This window comes from Bubalus kerabau, chromosome 8 (genome assembly GCF_029407905.1).
Source record: "Bubalus kerabau isolate K-KA32 ecotype Philippines breed swamp buffalo chromosome 8, PCC_UOA_SB_1v2, whole genome shotgun sequence".
Classification (NCBI taxonomy): domain Eukaryota; kingdom Metazoa; phylum Chordata; class Mammalia; order Artiodactyla; family Bovidae; genus Bubalus; species Bubalus kerabau.
This window is the reverse complement of record NC_073631.1, coordinates 25,031,509-25,051,609: the sequence shown is the minus strand read 5'-3', so window position 1 is coordinate 25,051,609 and position 20,101 is coordinate 25,031,509. Positions and strand designations below refer to the sequence as shown.

General features: G+C 36.6%; 1 protein-coding gene across 2 annotated transcripts in view; it reads left to right on the top strand.

Moving 5' to 3' along the window:
* Positions 1-20,101, top strand: part of ETV1 (ETS variant transcription factor 1) — a 98,534-nt gene that overhangs the window by 13,930 nt on the left and 64,503 nt on the right. The window lies entirely within an intron of this gene.

The following is a 20,101-nucleotide window of genomic DNA, read 5'->3' as shown; positions in this document are numbered from 1 at the left end:
TGTTCTCTTATTTATTTTTTATTTTTAAAAATTTTAAAATGAACATGGCGTACCATGCCTTCATTTTATTTATTTTACTTTTTATTTTTTTATCATTTTTGGCTGTGCTGTGCCTTATGTGGGATTTTAGCTCCCTGACCAGGGATTGAACCCATATCCTTTGCATTGGAAACATGAAGTCTTAACCACTGGACTGCCACAGAAGTGGCATTTTTGTTCTTTTAGCACCATTTAAAGCTCTAACTTGTTTCATTTTTCCAGACCATTGACAGTTTCACAGGAGGCAGTAGCAAGAGCAACAACAGATGCTTAATACCTTATAACTTATCAAACTCGTATTTTCACACCTAATATCATAAATCTAATACAAATACCTACGTTTCTTTGAGTAACAGATGTTTGTGTGCAATGTTTTCAACTTTTATGTTTGAAATCTTCTATTCCCAGGTGTCAAGGGTTTTAAGTGATTTCTTCCAGGTTCTCTCCCATTTTACATAGTTTAGTTCAGCATCATTAAAGTTCTTTTTCATTTGTGGTAAAATATATGCATTCCAGAAAATTGGTCTTTTGAACCATTTTTAAGTGTGCAGTGTGGGGCTTCCCTGGTGACTCAGATGGCAAAGAATCTGCCTGCATTGTGGGAGATGTGGGTTAAGTCCCTGGGTCAGGAAGATCCCCTGGAGAAGGGCATGGCAACCCACTCCAGTACTCTTGCCTGGAGAATCCCATGGACAGAGGAGCCTAGTGGGCTGCAGTCCATGGGATTGCAAAGAAGTGAACACTACTGAGCAAGTAACACTTAGGGGTAGTCACACTGTTGTGCAAACATGAACACTATTTATCTGAACTTTCTCATGATCTCTACTGAAACTCTCTACTGTACTTACTAAAAATTCACTCCCTACTTACCCTGCCTCCAGCCCCTGATAACTGCTATTCTATCAATTTAACTTTTAATCTGAGAAAATAATGTTCTGTGCTGTTTGTTGTCTGAATATTGTTATTAGACATAGGATTTCCAGAAACCTATTCAGCTAAGATACAGACCTTCATTAGAGACTCTCAGAAATTCCCAGAAAGATGATGGCTAAGGATAACAGCTTGGCAAGGCTTCCCCTTCTTTGATAAAGTGTAGGAAGAGAATAGTCACATTTCTGCATGTCCTTTCCTGTTAGGAACTAGATAGAGTTCTTTCTAAATACTCTACCTGTCATCTGAGTGGGAGAGTTAGTCTCATGGAGTCACTTTACATCTGAAAAAAATTGGTAATTTTAATACTCTGCTCCCTGGTGGCTCAAACTGTAAAGAATCTGCCTGTAATACAGGAGACCCAGGTTCAATCCCTGGGTCAGGAAGATCCCCTAGAGAAGGGAATGGCAACCCACTCCAGTATTCTTGCCTGGAAAATTCCATGGACAGAGGAGTCTGGTGGGCTACAGTCCATGGGGGTCGCAAAGAGTCAGATAGAGCTGAGCGACTAACCCTTTCACCTTTCACAAATGCCTAAAGATAACTGTTTACACCTTATTTGCCCTCTCTTAGTTTTTCATATCGGAGAAAGCAATGGCACCCCACTCCAGTACTCTTGCCTGGAAACTCCATGGACGGAGGAGCCTGGTGGGCTGCAGTCCATGGGGTCGCTTAAAGTCGGACTGAGCGACTTCACTTTCACTTTTCACTGTCATGCATTGGAGAAGGAAATGGCAGCCCACTCCAGTGTTCTTGCCTGGAGAATCCCAGGGACGGGGGAGCCTGCTGGGCTGCCATCTATGGGGTCACACAGAGTCGGACACAACTGAAGCGACTTAGCAGCAGCAGCAGTTTTTCATATTCTTGGTTAATTCATCTTCTTTAACTCAGTTCTCTTGGTTCACAGCATATGATTATTTTTCTTTCTCTTTTTAGTCCGCTGATTACTCCTCACATCACTTATCTACCTTCTCTCTCTTGCCCAGGGTTTTGTCTGCAAACCTTTCCTCTTCTGTTTCTTATGCCGTGCCTGCACAGTTCCATAGACCAACAGTCTATATCTGTACCGTTCAGTATAGTAACCACCAACCACATTTGTTACTGAGCACTTGAAATGTGGCTAATGGGTCTGAAGAAATTAATATTTAATTTTGTGATTTTAAATTTATGTGAACATGTGGCTATCGGCTACTGTAGTGGTCAGCACGGTTCTGTTGAAATAGGTCTCCTACACAGCTTATTGTAGTGTTGGTCTCCAGTCTGCTCCTGTCTATTGAATATCTGCCCCTGATCCACCATTGGGGTCCTTGTGCAAATTATAACTACACAGCACCTCTGGACTCATCCCCTCCACCCTCAGCTGAGCATCAGCATAAAACACCATTTATGCAACACCCCCTGTTTTCATTGTGAGGCTTCACTGCGAGTTCACATTCAATAAGGCCAACAGTGAAATCTTTCATTTTTTTCTGCCCAGCGTCTTTCTTCAACTTCTGTTGCCTAAGTTGATGATATCACCAGTCCAAGCTGAAAACCTTTATCTTCAATCCCTCCCAGTTCTTTATCATCTCTCCCTTTGGTTACCAAGTTGTTAATTCTACCTCTCCTCTCAGGAGTATCTTAATTTCATGGTCTCATTTCCATTTCTCTTTCACTACCTTAATTCACACCCATATTCTGCCTCCACTGAACTTGCGAATCAGCCTTTCTATGGGGGCTCTTGCCTTCAGATTTCCTTCCATTCTGCTCTCTGCAGTGATACTGACATACAGCCATCTGACTTTGTTAATTTTCTTTGAACTTCTTTCAACACAAAATTCTAATTTAGCTGTACAGAACATAGTTCCATGTCCTGGGCCTTGGCTACCTTTTCAGTTTTAACTGTTGCTTTCCCAGTACCCTGTCCCTCCCCATTCTCTAAACTTGAAGCGTTCTAATTTTTCAGTTCCCCCAAAGAGTGAGCTCTTTTATGCCTCTTTACCTTTGCACATGTTCATTTTGCTTTAACATTTTTAAGATCATTCTTTGCAGTCTGGGGCATCTCCAGCTTCAGATTCAGCTGAGACTTCATCATACTGAGATCTTTCTTGACCTTTCTTTTCATCCTTAGCCTGCAGAGTTAAGACTCATGGCATCTTGTATGTTTCATTTATTATTATATCTTAGATACATGTCAGTAAGACTGTGAACTTCTTGAGGACTAGGAGCATGTCATATTCAGTATGCCTGGCCTATTTTAGAAGCACAATAATTAAAATTGTCATAACCACAATCCACGTCTTAGTGCTTATTTTCATTCAAGTATTTTCAAAGTCCCAATTCCCTTCTTAAGGTATAAACATATGATCATGCCTTAAAGAATATATATAGCTTTCATCTGGAAAACATGCTGAAACCATGAATGTTTAGCCAGGCATTTTCAGAATGCTGAAATTTTCCTTCAATTAGTGAATATTTACAGTTTAACAAATATGGCTCTGGGACTTCTGAATAAAGAACGTCATTATAAAGGAAAACCTATAAACACAAGTAAAAATAAATCTGAAAGAGTCTACTAAAAAAGAAAGTAGAAGTGCAATTTATTCAAGTTTCATTGAAATAAAGGACTATTGTTCTGATGATGGTGACCAGCTAATTTCAGTCTTTGCTGAGGATGGAACAAGAGGGATATAATTTTAAAAGAGGAATAGGGCATATGGATTAGATTCTAAAGAAGATTTCTGGGTGGAGAAGTTTATCAAATATTGGAACTGAAAGGCTATATTGTCTCCTAAATGCCCTTTATAAATGTTTGATACTTGTCTGTCTGGAGAAGATTAGTGGGGCAGAGGGACCCCATCTCTAGGAGCAGAAAGAAGCTACATCCTCTCTGTGTGGCCCATCTATTAATTCTATGGGGCTATTTTTTTCCATTGTGAATAATCAGATTTCCTTACATACCTCAATCAAATAAAATGCTTCTGTTTTTGCTTTTATTGCTTTAGCTGTTTGGTAAATGTAGGCTAGATGAATGAATGGCAAATTCCTTCCCAACTTTGTATTCTAGAACATATGTTTTGACTGTAACACATATAAACATATATAGAAGAGTAGTGACCAGAGCATTCAAAAAATCTGAAAAATGAAATTAAACTGTAACACTTGGGTGTTTTTCTAAAAATTTCCTGAGCGTTCCTTATTTTGTTTATAAAGTGTTTCACTCAGAAACCTGGAATTTTAATGATGTCATGCTATAGTCTGGTAACCTTTCAAGGATGCTGACTTTCTAAGCATGTATAGACATTAAAAACAAGTGAAAACAAACAAAAAACCGCCTACAAGCCCATCCTAGGAAATGAATGGAGGCTAAGGAAAACAATTATGTGGCTTGAACAAATTGTTTCTTAGAAATGAGTCCAGAATTCAGACATTGCTGACTAAAAACAGAATAACTATAGGATACACTTTCGTCCAGATGAAGTAGAATTATACTCTTAAGAAAAGAGAATTGAAAGAGTGTTTAGAATATAGATCAACCTTATGTTTCCAAAGTAGATACAAATTTGTGTACACCTTGAATTTTTGAAAATCATGTGTTTTAAATACAATACATTGATAACCTTATATTTTAAATAAAATATTTTTATATAGCTAACCCTTTAAAATCTACCACCCCTCGTTTTCTTCCTTTACAAAGTTGTGTTATTATTTTTCTAACTAGCTTGTTTCCGTTTGATGACATTAGTTCTTTTTGTGCTTGCTCTACGCTGATTCACACAGTAGATGATGTTCACATTTACATTTTACGTTCTTCCAGAACATTCCCACGGGTATAGCCAGGATTAGGCACAATTCCCAGTAGCACAATTCCTTGTAACTATACTTCTTTCTTTTATACCTAAGAAAAAACACTGGAATGCAAGTCAATTAGAAGGATGTCATTAAAGGAATAATATTGCCTAGATTCTTCTCTGGTTTATTTATGAAAGTAAATATAGAAAGGTTGCAATTTACTTTAACTGAAATTTGTAACACAATAATAGTAGTGACCCATTCAGAAAATAAAGACAAACCAGGGTGTGGGGACTTAACTGTTTGAAGTCATTATTATATGGGTGATACTTTGTGTATGTAAATTAAATTCATAGCTGCACTTCATTGTCTTATAATTTTTTTTTTTTTTTTTTTTTAAGAATAGCACTTTGGATCCCTTTTGCAGTGAAGTAGAGATAAAAATACCTTAACAGATTCTTGTATAAATCTGCTTCTGAAAAAAGCTGAAGTTAGACAGGTCTATGCAGACCCTAACTGAATAATTCCTTTTATATTAACATGTATTTCCTAGATTGGAAAGTTCCATTTATGGTTTGTGTTTCTTAATTTTCTTTTCTACTAAGCTACCTTCCTGCATTCTGTTCCTTTCTACGTGGACAATGAGTACTTTATAAAGTTTACTTTTTTGTGACTACTTTTGAAACCTTTCTTACCCAATTCATTTTTTGGATGTGACTTGACAGGAAGGTTTTGTCTTTCATTTTTCTTTTACCAGAGGTGCGTACACATTCAGGCTTCCCTGGTGGCTCAGTGGTAAGAACCCGCCTGCCACTGTAGGAGACAAGGGTTTTATCCCTGGGTTGGGAAGATCCCCTGGAGGAGGAAATGGCAGCCCACTCCAGTATTCTTGCCTGGAGAATCCCATGGGCAGAGGAGAGGAGTCTGGCAGGCTACATCCATGGGGTCCCAAAGAGTTGAACACGACTGAGCCACTGAACAACAAGAACACACGTTCACAGAGGAATTCCATTTCTGGGATTGGAGTGTATGATTTTGCAACTGTGTCCTGTCTTCTTTTTAAACATTTTCTGAGGAAAATTTGAGTATGTTGCTATCATCAGACTCAGACTGTCCATTTGAAGGATGAAGTGTCTCCTGCTTTTTCATCTGAGATCATCTGTGTGCCTAAGATCTCAGCCGTCTCCAGCCCTTGAAGGGTGTTTGCTTTGTGCTGCTTTTTGTTGTGGTTTTGGCTGTTCTTGGTCTGTTTGTTGCTTTGTTTTTTGTCTTTTGCTTTTTTTTTTAACAGTTTAAATATTTTATCAAAGCAATATATTGATAGAGGAGGAGAAAAAGCGCAAGTCAGATCATTCCCCATTTTCACAGTCCTCTTCTGTAGAGGCATAGAGGCAACCATTTTTTTTTTCCTTTGTAGTTAGCTCACATACTAAGTGATGTAATTGTACTGCAACTTATTGATTTATCAACTTTATATTTTTTTCTTTTGCCTTGTTCAGATAGATAATTATTTGGGGTAAATTTTAGATTATTTTCCTGAAAATCATCAGTTATATAATTTTATATGAGTACAGTAATCTTATTCTCATTTGAGTATGAACATGAATTACTTGGGAAGCTTGTTCAAATACAGCATCATGGTCCCAATCCTGTGAGAGTTTGACCTTTTAAGTCTGGAACTGAGCCCTGGAATTTCTAACGAGCTGTTAGGTGATTCTGATACAGGCCTTCCATGAAAATAAGGTTAGACATTTTTTTATCCTGTCATTTACTTATTTGTAAAATAAAGGCAGCAACATCATTTCTTTTTTTTGCAATTAAATTGTAAGGTGGACTCAATTCATTATGTAATAGATACAGTTTCTGAAAATGTTAACAAGTAATAGTTTACCATATTATTACTGAAAATACTAGGGAATTAAGTCTATATAAAAATGATATTATTGAAGTGGTTTCTTCATTTTCATTTTTGCTTGAGTTATTTGTGTTTCCCATTTCCAAAGACTATTTTCTACTTATTTTCTCTAACCTTTAGCTGTAAGAAAGTCATTGCTGATTGTTCATCCCTGTCATCCTAGAATCAATTCTACATTAGAAGCTACCTAATAAACTTTGAATCTTCCCAATCTGGTTAGAAAAAAACAAACACTGTGCCCTGTCCTGTTGCAAGTACCTCTGTTAAGGTTTCTTGTTATCGGAGAGTTCACTCTGACATTGGTAGTGCACATCTGCCCTTTATATGTCATTTTGGAGTCCAGCAGCCACATTTTCAGCAAAATCAATTTTTAGTTTGGTGCTTGGTTGTTTCATGCACTCAGTGTGTTTAGTCACTCAGTTATGTCCAACTCTTTGCAACCCCATGGACTGTAGCCCATCAGACTCCTCTGTCCTTGGAATTCTCCAGGCAAGAATACTGGAGTGGGTTGCCATTTCCTTCTCTATGATTGTTTCATAAGGAACATATTTTTCAAATCAAAATAGAAACCCATTGGAAAAGAAGCTGCATCTTGCAATAGTTTTCATTTTAGATAACCCACCAGGAATCCACTGAATTCAAGAGAAGAAATAAAATCTAAATTATATCTAAATTATACACCTTGGCCCTGGTTTTTTTTTTTAAAACCTTTATTTACTTAAACATAAAATGCAAAGAAATAATCTCTCAGACTCATGCAACATTATGATTCTGTGACATTTTTTTCTACACTCAAGGGAGAAAAAGGAAAAGTAACTTCTAAATATGGTAAATGCTTGCTTGCATTTAAAAATGAACTTTAGAAAAAGCATAATTAATGGGGAAATGTATAAATAGAAATTATAGTAGATGACTATGGATTTACAAGTAAAAAGTTGCATCAGTTTTATTAAAATATACTCTAGTAGATAGATATTTTTAACAGTTTTTGGTTTTACCAGTTTATTCTTCGTAAGATAGATAGTTGAGACTCAATGCCAAAATGAAAACCAAAAGACAAAGCAAAACAAACCCCCTCCAAAAAAAATAGGGGTTTTTATAGCTGACAGCTAAAATTATATATCACAACACAAGATTTTTGCTTTTTTTTACAATTTTATTTATTCTTTAATTTGGCCTTCAGCATAACAAATTATCCTAGAACTTAACTTCAGAAACACACTCAAAGGGAATATGTCAACAAATACTTTCCAGTCACCCTGCCTATAATTAGTAACAAATTATTTTGAGAAAAGTGATCTGTGCCTTCTTTGGTTGAACTTTACTCAATATTAAATAAGTATACTGTTATGCAGTAACTGGACTTATTAGTCTAACAGCCAAACCATATCTATTGGAAAATTTAGGTAAGGGATGAAGGTGGAAAATTATTTGCAGAACTAAAATTATGTTCTTTTTTTCAGTATTTTTAATATATGCAAGACACTTATGTATAGTGATGAATAAAAAAGCAAAAACAACATTGATTAGTATTTACAAATAAAGCCAAAGCAATGATGAAAGTAAGTACATTTTTGAGCCACCAAATTTTGTATGTAAATTTCATGTAATCAGACGTAAAGGAGACACGAAGAGAGAATCTGAGCTAAACTAGTCCATGTGAATCTTTCTGTCATAATTGTATGTTTAGTGTTTTTATGGAGTTTTATTTATATCATTCTTTTTCCATTTTTTTCCCTTTTATAACGTTAAATGTCTGCTTAATATGCATAGTGCATATTTGCTTCTGTCTGTTATTGAATTTTCTCCTAATGAGAGTTTGTGCTGTGTTTCACTAAGTAAAAGTGGTTGATTTAATGTAGTTGCTTTTTTAAATCTAATGAGTTGTGCCCTAACAAGTATTACTGTGATTTGGCATTAGCTGAGGCTGTTGTTAACTCAAGAATGTATTTATTGAAAATTTGTCAGGAATGGCTAAATTAAAAATCCTACTTATATAATGTCTGATTAAACTTTAAGAAAAACTACTTGTGGAATGGTTTTGTATGCCATCTTTAAAGCTTATTTAAATCTAAGTTTTAGCCAAAAGTTCATTTTACTGTAGATGCTACATTGTTAAACCACTTAGGTTTGTTTCAGTTACTCCTATTTGTTGGATTTACAGTCATGTTAAGAGTAATTATTAGATCCCGTGGAATAGGTTTTGAACTGTGATTGTTCCTTGATGTGTATAGGAAAATATTATATTCATATTTCTGTTTGCAAAATTGGAGTGCTTGTATATGCTTACAAATGTGAGCCATATCCATTATATTCATTTTTATGATTTGAAATATGAATAATAGATCTTAGTGGTAAACATTTTAATTTTTCTTATGAGATTTTAATTTAGTTACTGGTACACATGTCTATATGGTTTTATATTAAGGATGCTTGATGGGTTTTGTGCTTGTGCTCAGTTGCGTCCACACTTTTTGTGACCCTGTGGACTGTAGCCCGCCAGGTTCCTCTGTCCATGGGGTTTTTCAGGAAAGAATACTGGAGTGGGTTGCCATTTCCTTCTCCAGGAGATCTTCCCAACCCAGGAACTGAATATGCGTCTCCTGCCTTGGCAGGTGGAATCTTTACCGCTGAGCCACCTGGGAAGTCCATTAAGTAAGTTTGTAAGGCACCGAAGATTTATTCATTCAACAAATGTGTTTTAAGCCTATTATATGCCATGCTTTGACCCAGGCATTGGTGATAACAGTGGTGGGAAAACCAGAAAAAATTACCTCTACTCTCATGAAGCTTTTGTTCTTACCAAGTGTAACTAATACAAAGTCTCACTCATCTCATGTTGAGGGGTGTGAAGTTGTATCAGGGGTCAGTGTGCATGCATAATCATGGTGTGTTCAGACTCTGATCTATTATGTTCTGAAGAAAATATACTTGGGTATTTTTTCAAACTTTGTTTATTTCCACAAAAAGCACTCTGCTTAAAGTGGTAGCCACTGGATTTCCCAGGGGATGTCTCTGTGGTCACACCTCTTTATTCCTAAATCTAAATTCCTGTGATGGTTGACTAAAAGAAGATATTTTTATCACTTTTTAAAGTTTATGTACTCTCATGTTAATAGCATACATTGTATATTACCATATACAATGTATTAACCTTTACTTTTTGAGATCATACTCAAGGATTCAGTTCATTTGTCCTTTATTCCTTAATTATCCTAGAATTGATGACTTCTGTGTGCCCATAGATGCTTTGTATACATCTCAATTTAAACACGATTTCAATTGACTTGTAGAGAATGGATCATGTCCTACTCATCCTTGTATAATCCACATGTGGTAGGTATTCACTGAATATTGAACTGAATGACTAGCTTCTTGGGTGCTTAGACTCTTTTTAAAAACATTCATTCAGAGGTAGCTTGCATTGTTTAAAATCTTGTACAAATATCTGCTTTTATTTTCTTGTGTTTTATTTTCCTTTGAGGGATAATGGAAAGCTGTTTCCACTTAACATTAGAACTAAGTCTCAGTTATCAGATAAGGGCTCTCTGATAAATATTACTTAAGACTCATATCTCACAATACATTTCTCAGTAATCTTTATTTAGCACAAATAATCTTAAGTAACTTAGTATTGTTCCCATTTTATACAGAGAGAAATCTAGGATGTGAAATAATCTGGTAACAAGGCACAGGGTTGAGATTCGAGAGGTCAGACACCTTCATTCTGGCTCTCTCTGTGGAGATCTCCCTTCCCTGAGGGCCCAAATTTTGCCCACTGGTAGATTTCAAAACTGTTATTAATCTTGAAAAAAACATCCATCGCAAAGAATGTTCTTCATAGGGAACATCAATATTGTTTGCAAATTCTCCTTATTAAGGAGTGATAAGCTGAGGGAGACCAAGAGCACCTTTTTTATAGGGATTTGCAATTGGCAACCCAATCCCATGGATGGAGGAGCCTGGTAGGCTGCATCCATGGGGTCGCTAAGAGTCGGACACGACTGAGCGACTTCACTTTCACTTTCCACTTTCATGCATTGGAGAAGGAAATGGCAACCCATTCCAGTGTTCTTGCCTGGAGAATCCCATGGACAGAGAAGCCTGGTAGGCTGCAGTCCATGGGGTCGCACAGAGTCGGACACGACTGAAGCAACTTAGCAGCAGCCCCAAGAAAGATGTTCTATGAGCTGATGTGAGGTAATAGCTGGAAAGCATGGTGGGAGGGCTTGGTATTTGGGAACTATACCAATTCTCATCTAGGTTACAGTGATTTTTTTTTTTTTTTCCTCTTCCTCAAATATTTTATCTTACTTATCAAGCATTGGAGAGATTTATGACAATATATTTTCATGTTTATATGCAGGTTTTGACTTCAGAAATGTTTGAGACCTGGCATATTTTCCTTATTGGGGGAGGGTGGATGGGGAAGAATGGCTTGGGTAATTAAGACGGTAGCTGTAGTTAGCAGCTGCAGAGTTAGTAGAAGTAGTACTAGTCACAGTAGTAGTATTGATGGAATTGCCAAAATAGTAGTAAATATTCATGAAGATCCCAAAGCTGCAGCTTGTGGATTAGTGATATTAGCAGTCTTATTTTAAAGATGAAAAACTGAAAAAAAAATATTATTGGGCTGTCTCTGGCTTTAAAAAAAAAAGTGTATGCTCATACTTGTGCCAAAGTGGAAAAACAGCAAGTAAAAATTATACAAAACCAGGCACTTTCACTTATTGGGGAATTTTTCTTTATCGAATTCTCTGTAACATTGGAGTAGAAAATATTTTTTTCTCAACCGTTTTTATTAAAGAAGGTACTTTTAAGTTCTGCAGACTTATTAGCACAAATATTTATTTGTTGGATGAAAGAATGAATTTAAGTACAATATCTCTGTACCAGTCTTTGTGTATCTGCACTACTAATTTTAGTGTGTCTGTGGTGGTGGTGGTTTAGTCGCTCAGTCGTGTCTGACTCTTTGCAACCCCATGGACTGCAGCCCACCAGGCTCCTCTGTCTATGGGATTCTCCAGGCAAGAACACTGGAGTGCGGTGCCGTTTCCGTCTCCTCTTAGTTTACTATTACTTAGGCTTTTCACATTAAATAAGTTTAATCAAGAATCTATAAACCACTATAAAATTCTGGATATATTTTGATCAAAAAGAAATAGAGGCCCCCCTCTTTGTCCACTTTTCCCTCTGAACTTTTTAACACTGACATTTAATCCTAAAGCATGATATACTCTTCTTAGATTGTCTTCCAGCCACAGAGTTGCCAGCAGAAGTTCTGTCAAATCCTCCAAAGGCCACTGGACTCGGTGAAAAGTGGCTCTTTGCTAACGAGATGTATGGATAACATTGAAGTAAAGCCTTCAGTAGTGTGAGCTTTTTCCTTTGAAATAGTGGTCATGCGAAGAAGTTTGAGCTTTTTTGAGCTTTTTCTGCTGTTTGAGCTTGTTTTTCTCCGACTTTATGGACACAACAGCCTATTATGTTGATTTGATTTGATTGTCTCGTCCTTGGCACTGGGGCTATAGCGTCAGGTGATGACTCAGTTATCTCTCCTCACAGGACTGCAGGGAAAGCCAAGTAACGGGATGTTACTGCTCCATCTTTCAGGATGTTTTTGCCTTCTTGAGTAGCCCCACATTCTTGTTTCCTTCTTGGGCATCCAAACCTTGTTTTCCTTTCTGAAAGCTCTACTTTCATTCACAGTTTTATGTCAGATTAAAGGCTGGTGCATTAGGTTATCAGCTAATCAATAAACTTCAGTCATCCCATCTAGTGATAAAGCTGTTTCATTGATCAAAGTGGAAATTTAGGCCCTCAGCTTTTAAATGGCAATTTTGGAAGGTTTGAAGAATGTGCTTGTGGAAAGTATAGCCCTGTGTTCTTATGTGTATTGAGAGGCGGTCATTAGAGTTTATGAACTGTGTCTGATGTACACATAAGCAGATCCACATATAAAAATGTCTATCTGGATTTTATCTAAAATATTTTTCTGATTTTCCTTACTTTTTTTTCAAATTCTAATCAGTAACTCTCTCTCTCTCTCTAAATGTATAAAACCTGTATTTGTCAGAACTGGTATTATGATGTCTTCTAAACCTCTAAGGTGAATTTTCAATAAATGCACACATAGGAAAAAAAAAAAAGGTTCAAATGCTATAATTGTGATATCAGGAAGAAAACCTCTTATTTTCCTATTAATTAAGTTATTAAATGGATAATAGTTTAACAATCTTAAGATTTGGCATCTTTAGCCTTTTCTCTTGGTTGAGTTCCTACCATTGCTTTTTTTTCTCCATAATGAAAAATAAGTGTAGCCAACAAATATTCATACTGTCAGGCATTATGCTAGATGCTATAGAATGAAATTTAAAAGCAATATTAGTGATAATACTAATCTCTCTTTGTTTAGCAATTTAGAATTTATAGATTATTTTCACACCCACATCTCATTTGTGCCTTGCAAAAGCCCTGGGATTTAGGCAGAGCAGACAACTTCATGCAGGTTTAATGAGATTCCCAGTCTCTTAGATAGTGAATGGCAGAACCAAAACTTATCTTGTAGTGTTTTCTCTTATACCCATCAGACAAATTGCAATAACCCATCATTCATTGAAATGATACCGCTGGGCAAGTGAATTAAAAACATATAAGTATTTTGGTAATATTAATATATATATATACATAAATTTGTTTATATAATAAGTTAAAGGAAATATGGAAAGCATCCAAAAGTTTCTTATTGTGTATGGATGACTTCTAATTTATAACTTAATATCCAAAATAAATCATATATGGAAAACAAAGGTGGAATAGACAGCCCTTTAAGTTCCCTATTACCCTATGAAAATCACCTTCATACTTTGAATTGTAGAAGTGTGGTTAAGTCCTGTGTCTACATAAGCCTGCAGCTTCCGGAATCCTGGATGTTTGATTAACAAAATAATGAAGCGCTCCAAGGAGAATTTTTAAATTTTGATTTGGAACACTATTTCTCTTTGGACATTGTGTAATTTGGCCAGAAAAATGTTCCAATATTGTCCTGAAATTAATTGAACACTACATGTGGCATTTTGTCTGGTACAACTTTTTTTTATATTTATTCAGCTATTTTATAGTATTAATGCTGAAGACACTGAATACATATACATATACATGGTATATGTATTACACCATGTAATATAGATATAGAATCCTTTCAACGAATCAAGTGCAGTATACTACATGAGAGCAAGGCGTTGGACCTAGGATGCTTGGTTTCAGATCTCTGTTTACTTGGTGTGTGGTTTGTAAGCAACGCAAGATAAGACCTGGATAATAATGTTCTCATCCCCTAGGGTAACTTGAGTTTTAGGATAACTTGTGTATTTTTACATAAAATATGTAAGTAATAATCAGTGAGTGATAAACTACTGTGCCGTTTTATAGAAGGGACTTGAGTATCAGGATTTTGGTATTCACAAGTGGGAGGAGATCCTAGATCTAATACCCTGAGGATACCTACAGAATGATTATAATATGACTGACACAGAGAAAGCCCTAGGTATGGTTTTATTCTATATACACACAAATATATATGAAATATACGAAACACACAATTCATATTATTGTTCATTTGCTAAGTGGTATCCGATTCTTTGCGAATCCAGACACTGCGGCACACTGGGCTTCCCTGTCCTTCACTATCTCCCAAAATTTGCTCAAAATCATTGCAGTGTTTCACAAATGTACTCATTTTGAATAACTTACCTTTATGTATTGTGTGTTTTGTTTTTGCCATATTCAGAAATTATATCTACACCTCCTTACTTAAAAGGTTTATTTAAACATACTGTAAATTTGTACAAGAGCGATTTGGTCTTTCAGTATGGGTTGTACTAGCAGTTCAGTGCGTATCCACAGTGATGCTGTCAGGAGACACTTGGAAGTGTTTGTACAAACCTGTTGTCATTTTGACCATAAGGATTCATAAACAGAAGGTTGACCGGGAAACATTTGACACTTGAAAAAAAGGCCTGGTTATAGGATCTGTTAACATCTTATGTTTAAGATTATGGGTTATGCATTCTGGTTGATCAAGGACACCCTAATTTGTGGGTCTAGCAAAATTGCCTGCATTTCAATGTTTTTGTTGGTTTTGAAGTTGATGTATTCATTGAAAGGGAAAAAAGTGTTCATTTTTCAATTAAGATGCAACCTTTACAATGCAAAGCAATAATAATTATAGTGTTCACTCAGCCTGAAGAAAATATTTCACCAGTTAAATAGCAATAATCAAGATGAGAACTATATTAGAAGGGTGCTAATTTTATGATCATCTCTTATTTAAATAATAAAAATTAACCCCCAGGACCTTTGCTGTAACACACTGCTTGCATTGAAAGCCATATCAGCTTTAGATAAGGCCTGGGGAAGCACATTTAAAAGTTAATTGGTTGCTTAAGTTGTGAATAACCTAAGGGTCCTCCTTATAAAATAGAATGTATGAATTAGCTAGGGAGTGACTGAACTTCTACCAGTCCAGTTGTGTTTGACCCAGCAATTGGGCTCTGTGTGCTAAATTTAAGAAAAGTAGATTCTAGCTGTATTAAAAAAAAAAAAACAAAAAAAACCTGAAATTATTAACATTAAATGATTGTCAAGCACTAAGTAAAGTAAACATCTTAAACAGTAGCTGTAATTTCACAAGGTGACACAATGACTTTGAAGCCCAAATGTCTAGGTTCAAATCTTAAGTTGCACAGTTCAGTGCTCAGTCGTGTCTGACTTTTTGCAACCCCATGAATCGCAGCACGCCAGGCCTCCCTGTCCATCACCAACTCCTGGAGTTTACACGAACTCATGTCCATCGAGTTGGTGATGCCATCTCATCCTCTGTCGTCCCCTTCTCCTCCTGCCCCCAATCCCTCCCAGCATCAAGTATTTTCCAATGAGTCAACTCTTCTCATGAGGTGGCCAAAGTACTGGACTTTCAGCTTTAGCATCATTCCCTCCAAAGAAATCCCAGGGCTAATCTCCTTCAGAATGGACTGGTTGGATCTCCTTGCAGTCCAAGGGACTCTCAAGAGTCTTCTCCAACACCACAGTTCAAAAGCATCAATTCTTCGGTGCTCAGCTTTGTTCACAGTCCAACTCTCACATCCATACATGACCACAGGAAAAACCACAGCCTTGACTAGACAGACCTTTGTTGGCAAAGTAATGTCTCTGCTTTTGAATATGCTATCTAGGTTGGACATAACTTTCCTTCCAAGGAGTGAGCGTCTTTTAATTTCATGGCTGCAGTCACCATCTGTAGTGATTTTGGAGCCCAAAAAAGTAAAGTCTGCCACTGTTTCCACTGTTTCCCCATCTATTTCCCATGAAGTGATGGGACCCGATGCCATGATCTTCGTTTTCTGAATGTTGAGCTTTAAGCCAACCTTTTCACTCTCCACTTTGACTTTCATCAAGAGGATTTTTAGTTCCTCTTCACTTTCTGCCAAAAGGGTGGTGTCATCTGCATATCTGAGGTTATTGATACTTCTCCCGGCAATCTTGTATCCAGCTTGTGTTTCTTCCATTCCAGCGTTTCTTATGATGTACTCTGCATATAAGTTAAATAACCAGGGTGATAATATACAGCCTTGACATACTCCTTTTCCTATTTGGAACCAGTCTGTTCCATGTCCAGTTCTAACTGTTGCTTCCTGACCTGCATACAGATTTCTCAAGAGGCAGATCAGGTGGTCTGGTATTCCCATCTCTTTCAGAATTTTCCACAGTTTATTGTGATCCACACAGTCAAAGGCTGTGTGACTACTGGCATAGTCAATAAAGCAGAAATAGATTTTTTTCTGGAACTGTCTTGCTTTTTCCATGATCCAGCGGATGTTGGCAATTTGATCTCTGGTTCCTCTGCCTTTTCGAAAACCAGCTTGAACATCTGGAAGTTCACGGTTCATGTATTGCTGAGGCCTGGCTTGGAGAATTTTGAGCATTACTTTACTAGCATGTGAGATGAGTGCAATTGTGTGGTAGTTGGAGCATTCTTTGGCATTGCCTTTCTTTGGAATTGAAATGAAAACTGACCTTTTCCAGTCTTGTGGCCACTGCTGAGTTTTCCAAATTTGCTGGCATATTGAGTGCAGCACTTTACAGCATCATCTTTCAGGATTTGAAATAGTTCAACTGGAATCCCTTAACCTCCACTAGCTTTGTTCGTAGTGATGCTTTCTAAGGCCCACTTGACTTCACATTCCAGGGTGTCTGGCTCTAGGTTAGGGATCACACCATTGTGATTATCTAGGTCGTGAAGATCTTTTTTGTACAGTTCTTATGTGTATTCTTGCCACCTCTTCTTAGTATCTTCTGCTTCTGTTAGGTCCATACCATTTCTGTCCTTTATCGTGCCCATCTTTGCATGAAATGTTTCCTTGGTATCTCTAATTTTCTTGAAGAGATCTCTAGTCTTTCCCATTCTATTGTTTTCCTCTATTTATTTGCACTGATCACTGAGGAAGTTGTACAGTTTACCATATTTGGGATCTTGGGCCAATTACCTTTTTTAGGCCTTGTATGTAAAGGGGAAAGTAAATGGATTGATGTAATGATTAAATGAGGTATCTTATGTCAAGATTTTGGTATACGGGTTAGTATTTGATAACTCACACTCTGTGTAGAAGGAAGACATTATCTGTGTCTATATTCTTTTGAGGCCAGAGGATTTCTTAAGCTACCAGTGACAGTTTCAGAATCATAGGGCTAATAATACAGTTAAAAAGAATTGAAAATGACTGCATTTGGTTGACATAGAGGTGAAGAAATTTGGTTTGTTTCGTCATTCCTGCTGCCTACCACCTGCTGATAATATACTTATCCTAGATAGAGATCATGACTATATTATTCTTTAAAAAGTAAAGATCTCACCCTTTTTTCCATTACCAACCCAAAAGGAAGGAGCACTACAGATGTAGCAGTGTTATCTTACAAAATTGTGAAAGATCCTGTGCTTTCTCTTGTTTGTGTGGTAGGTTGTCTATGCCCAGTGCTTGAAGTATTTCCAATAAGAAAGACAGTGTATTTATGATTCATAATTGGAAAAAAAGGTGGTGTGACAGATGAAACCATTTTTTTCTTAATATATTATTTTACTGAGGTGTAGTTGACTTATAATGTTTCAGGGACATAGCAAGGTGATTCAGTTATACATATACACATATTATTTTTGAAATTATTTTCCATCATAGGTTATTACAAGATACTGACTATAGTTCCCTGTGCTATACATAGATGGAACCATTTTTAAGCCATGGTTAAGAGTCATTCTATTTTATTTTATTTTTATTATTTTTTTTTTAAGAGTCATCCTATTTTAGAAATTGAGTGAATTATTTGTACAGATATGATGCCAAGATAAAGATAGACAAATATTTAAGTCTTTATTCATATGGAATACAGTTTTTGTGCATAAAGGTATGTTAAAAAAACAAAACCAAACCGTGATCCTTGAATTCAAAATCATACTAGGAAATTTGGAAGAAGAGGGTGAAATATGTCTGGGATGGTTAAGATACAGTAGAGTGAGAAGTTAACGTAGCAACTAAGAGTGTACTGTAGGTTCTGGGATCCTAACTAGTTAGGCTCAGTATCTCAATTTACTACTTCTAGCTGAGTGACCTTGGCAAGTCACTTAATCTCCCAATACTTCCATTCCAGTCCTTCCTGGAGCTTACAAAAAGGCTCTCAGTGGTAAAGATGCTATAGATGTGGAACAAGAATAAAACTAAACAGGGTATTCATAATTAAAATCATTATTATTATAAGATTAAGAAAAGTCCTGCATGACTAACAATTAAAAGAATGCTGCATAAATTCTATAGCGTTTTTAAAAGTAAGAGATTATTGTAAATTGGAATAGTCAAGAATGCCTGCACAAAGAAAATGGAACATGACCTGGAACTAGAAATCAGATCCTTAGAATAAAATGACCCATGAAATGCAGTGAACCTGGAGATTATCCACCCTTCACAGGTAGTAGTAGTGAATACTTGATCAGTGTTCCTTGTGTGCTGGGTACTTTTCTAAGCGCTTTATATGAATATTCATGCATTATTCTATGTTTACAACAACCTTTTGTTCTGGGAGCTATTATCTCCTTTTATTCAGGTGGGAAAATTGAGGCACAGAGTAGTTAAGTGGCTTGTTTATCATCATAGAGTGACCAGATTGCAGATCTGGCTCTCAAGTTTACACCCGTAACCACTCTCCTACACTGTTCCAGATAGAGTTTTGTGCCCAGACTAAGGTTACCGGGGCAAGAGAATTTGCCAAGGTGACTAGTAGCTGATGCCCAAGTCATTAGGTGCTTAATCCTCCTTAGTGCCTAATTTTCAAAATTTCTGTGCATCTAGCACCCCGGTTGGCTCTTCATGATGTGTATGATTTCCCCAATCATGATGGGAGGACCCATTAGGTTAGATGAAGGCCAGGTGTTAATTTCTCTGCAGGAAATCTGAACATTCTCTGTCCCTTGGGAAGAAAGGCAGTTGTATTTGGAGATTAGGTGTCATTGGATAGCAGGAGAGATGGAGTTTGAAGGTCAGTGTAAGTCAACATTTGTGAGGCAACAAAAATCAACCAGGTATATTTGGGGTTTATTCCTAAGGACAAACAGGCCAACTTGGAAATTTCTAAGCATGCAATTAGATGTCACATTATTGAGGAAGAGAAAGTAGAAAGAAAAAGGCAAAGGGGCATACATAATATATATATTTTGTACATATTTTTCAGCAGATAGGCACACTGTCATTAACCATATTTTAAAAACATACATACTAAGTAATGCACCTCTGTCAGAATTGTTTTAATTCTATCAGTGGAACCTAACGTGGTAAGTCTAAGAAATGTGCAGTGGCTGAGCATTTAAATGCAAGCATTTTAACAGGAGAGGGGAATCAAGCTTTATCTGACTTAATATTTATCCTCTGCACACCCTCAGTTTACAAAGCTCCTGTTAACTTCAAAGGGGTGAGGTGGAGAATGCAAACCAGGCCTGTTGTGTTGGTGATCATACAGTTTTTTTGCAGGTGGTGTCCATGTGTTTCTCCAAAGTTCATCTTTTCTATTTACACACATGGAAAGAGTACCGAGTCCTCTTTCATCTTCATATTTTTGTAGTTTCTTGGAGCTATCCATTACAAAAAAGGGCTAGATAAATTCTTTGTGTGTTTCGGTGCTAATGTAAGCTGCCAAATGTGTTAGCTGGTGACAGTATTTGACACACCGTATAGTCACTTTACACCTGCAGTTATAACAGATGCATTGACAGAGCGCTGTGTACTAAAGAATGAGGTGATATTTCAGAATACAACATAAAATGGAAATCTAAAAAAGAAGTCCATTCTGCTTGTGAGTTTCTTACATTGTATTATGTTGGTAAATACAGGGGCTTGAAAAGAAATG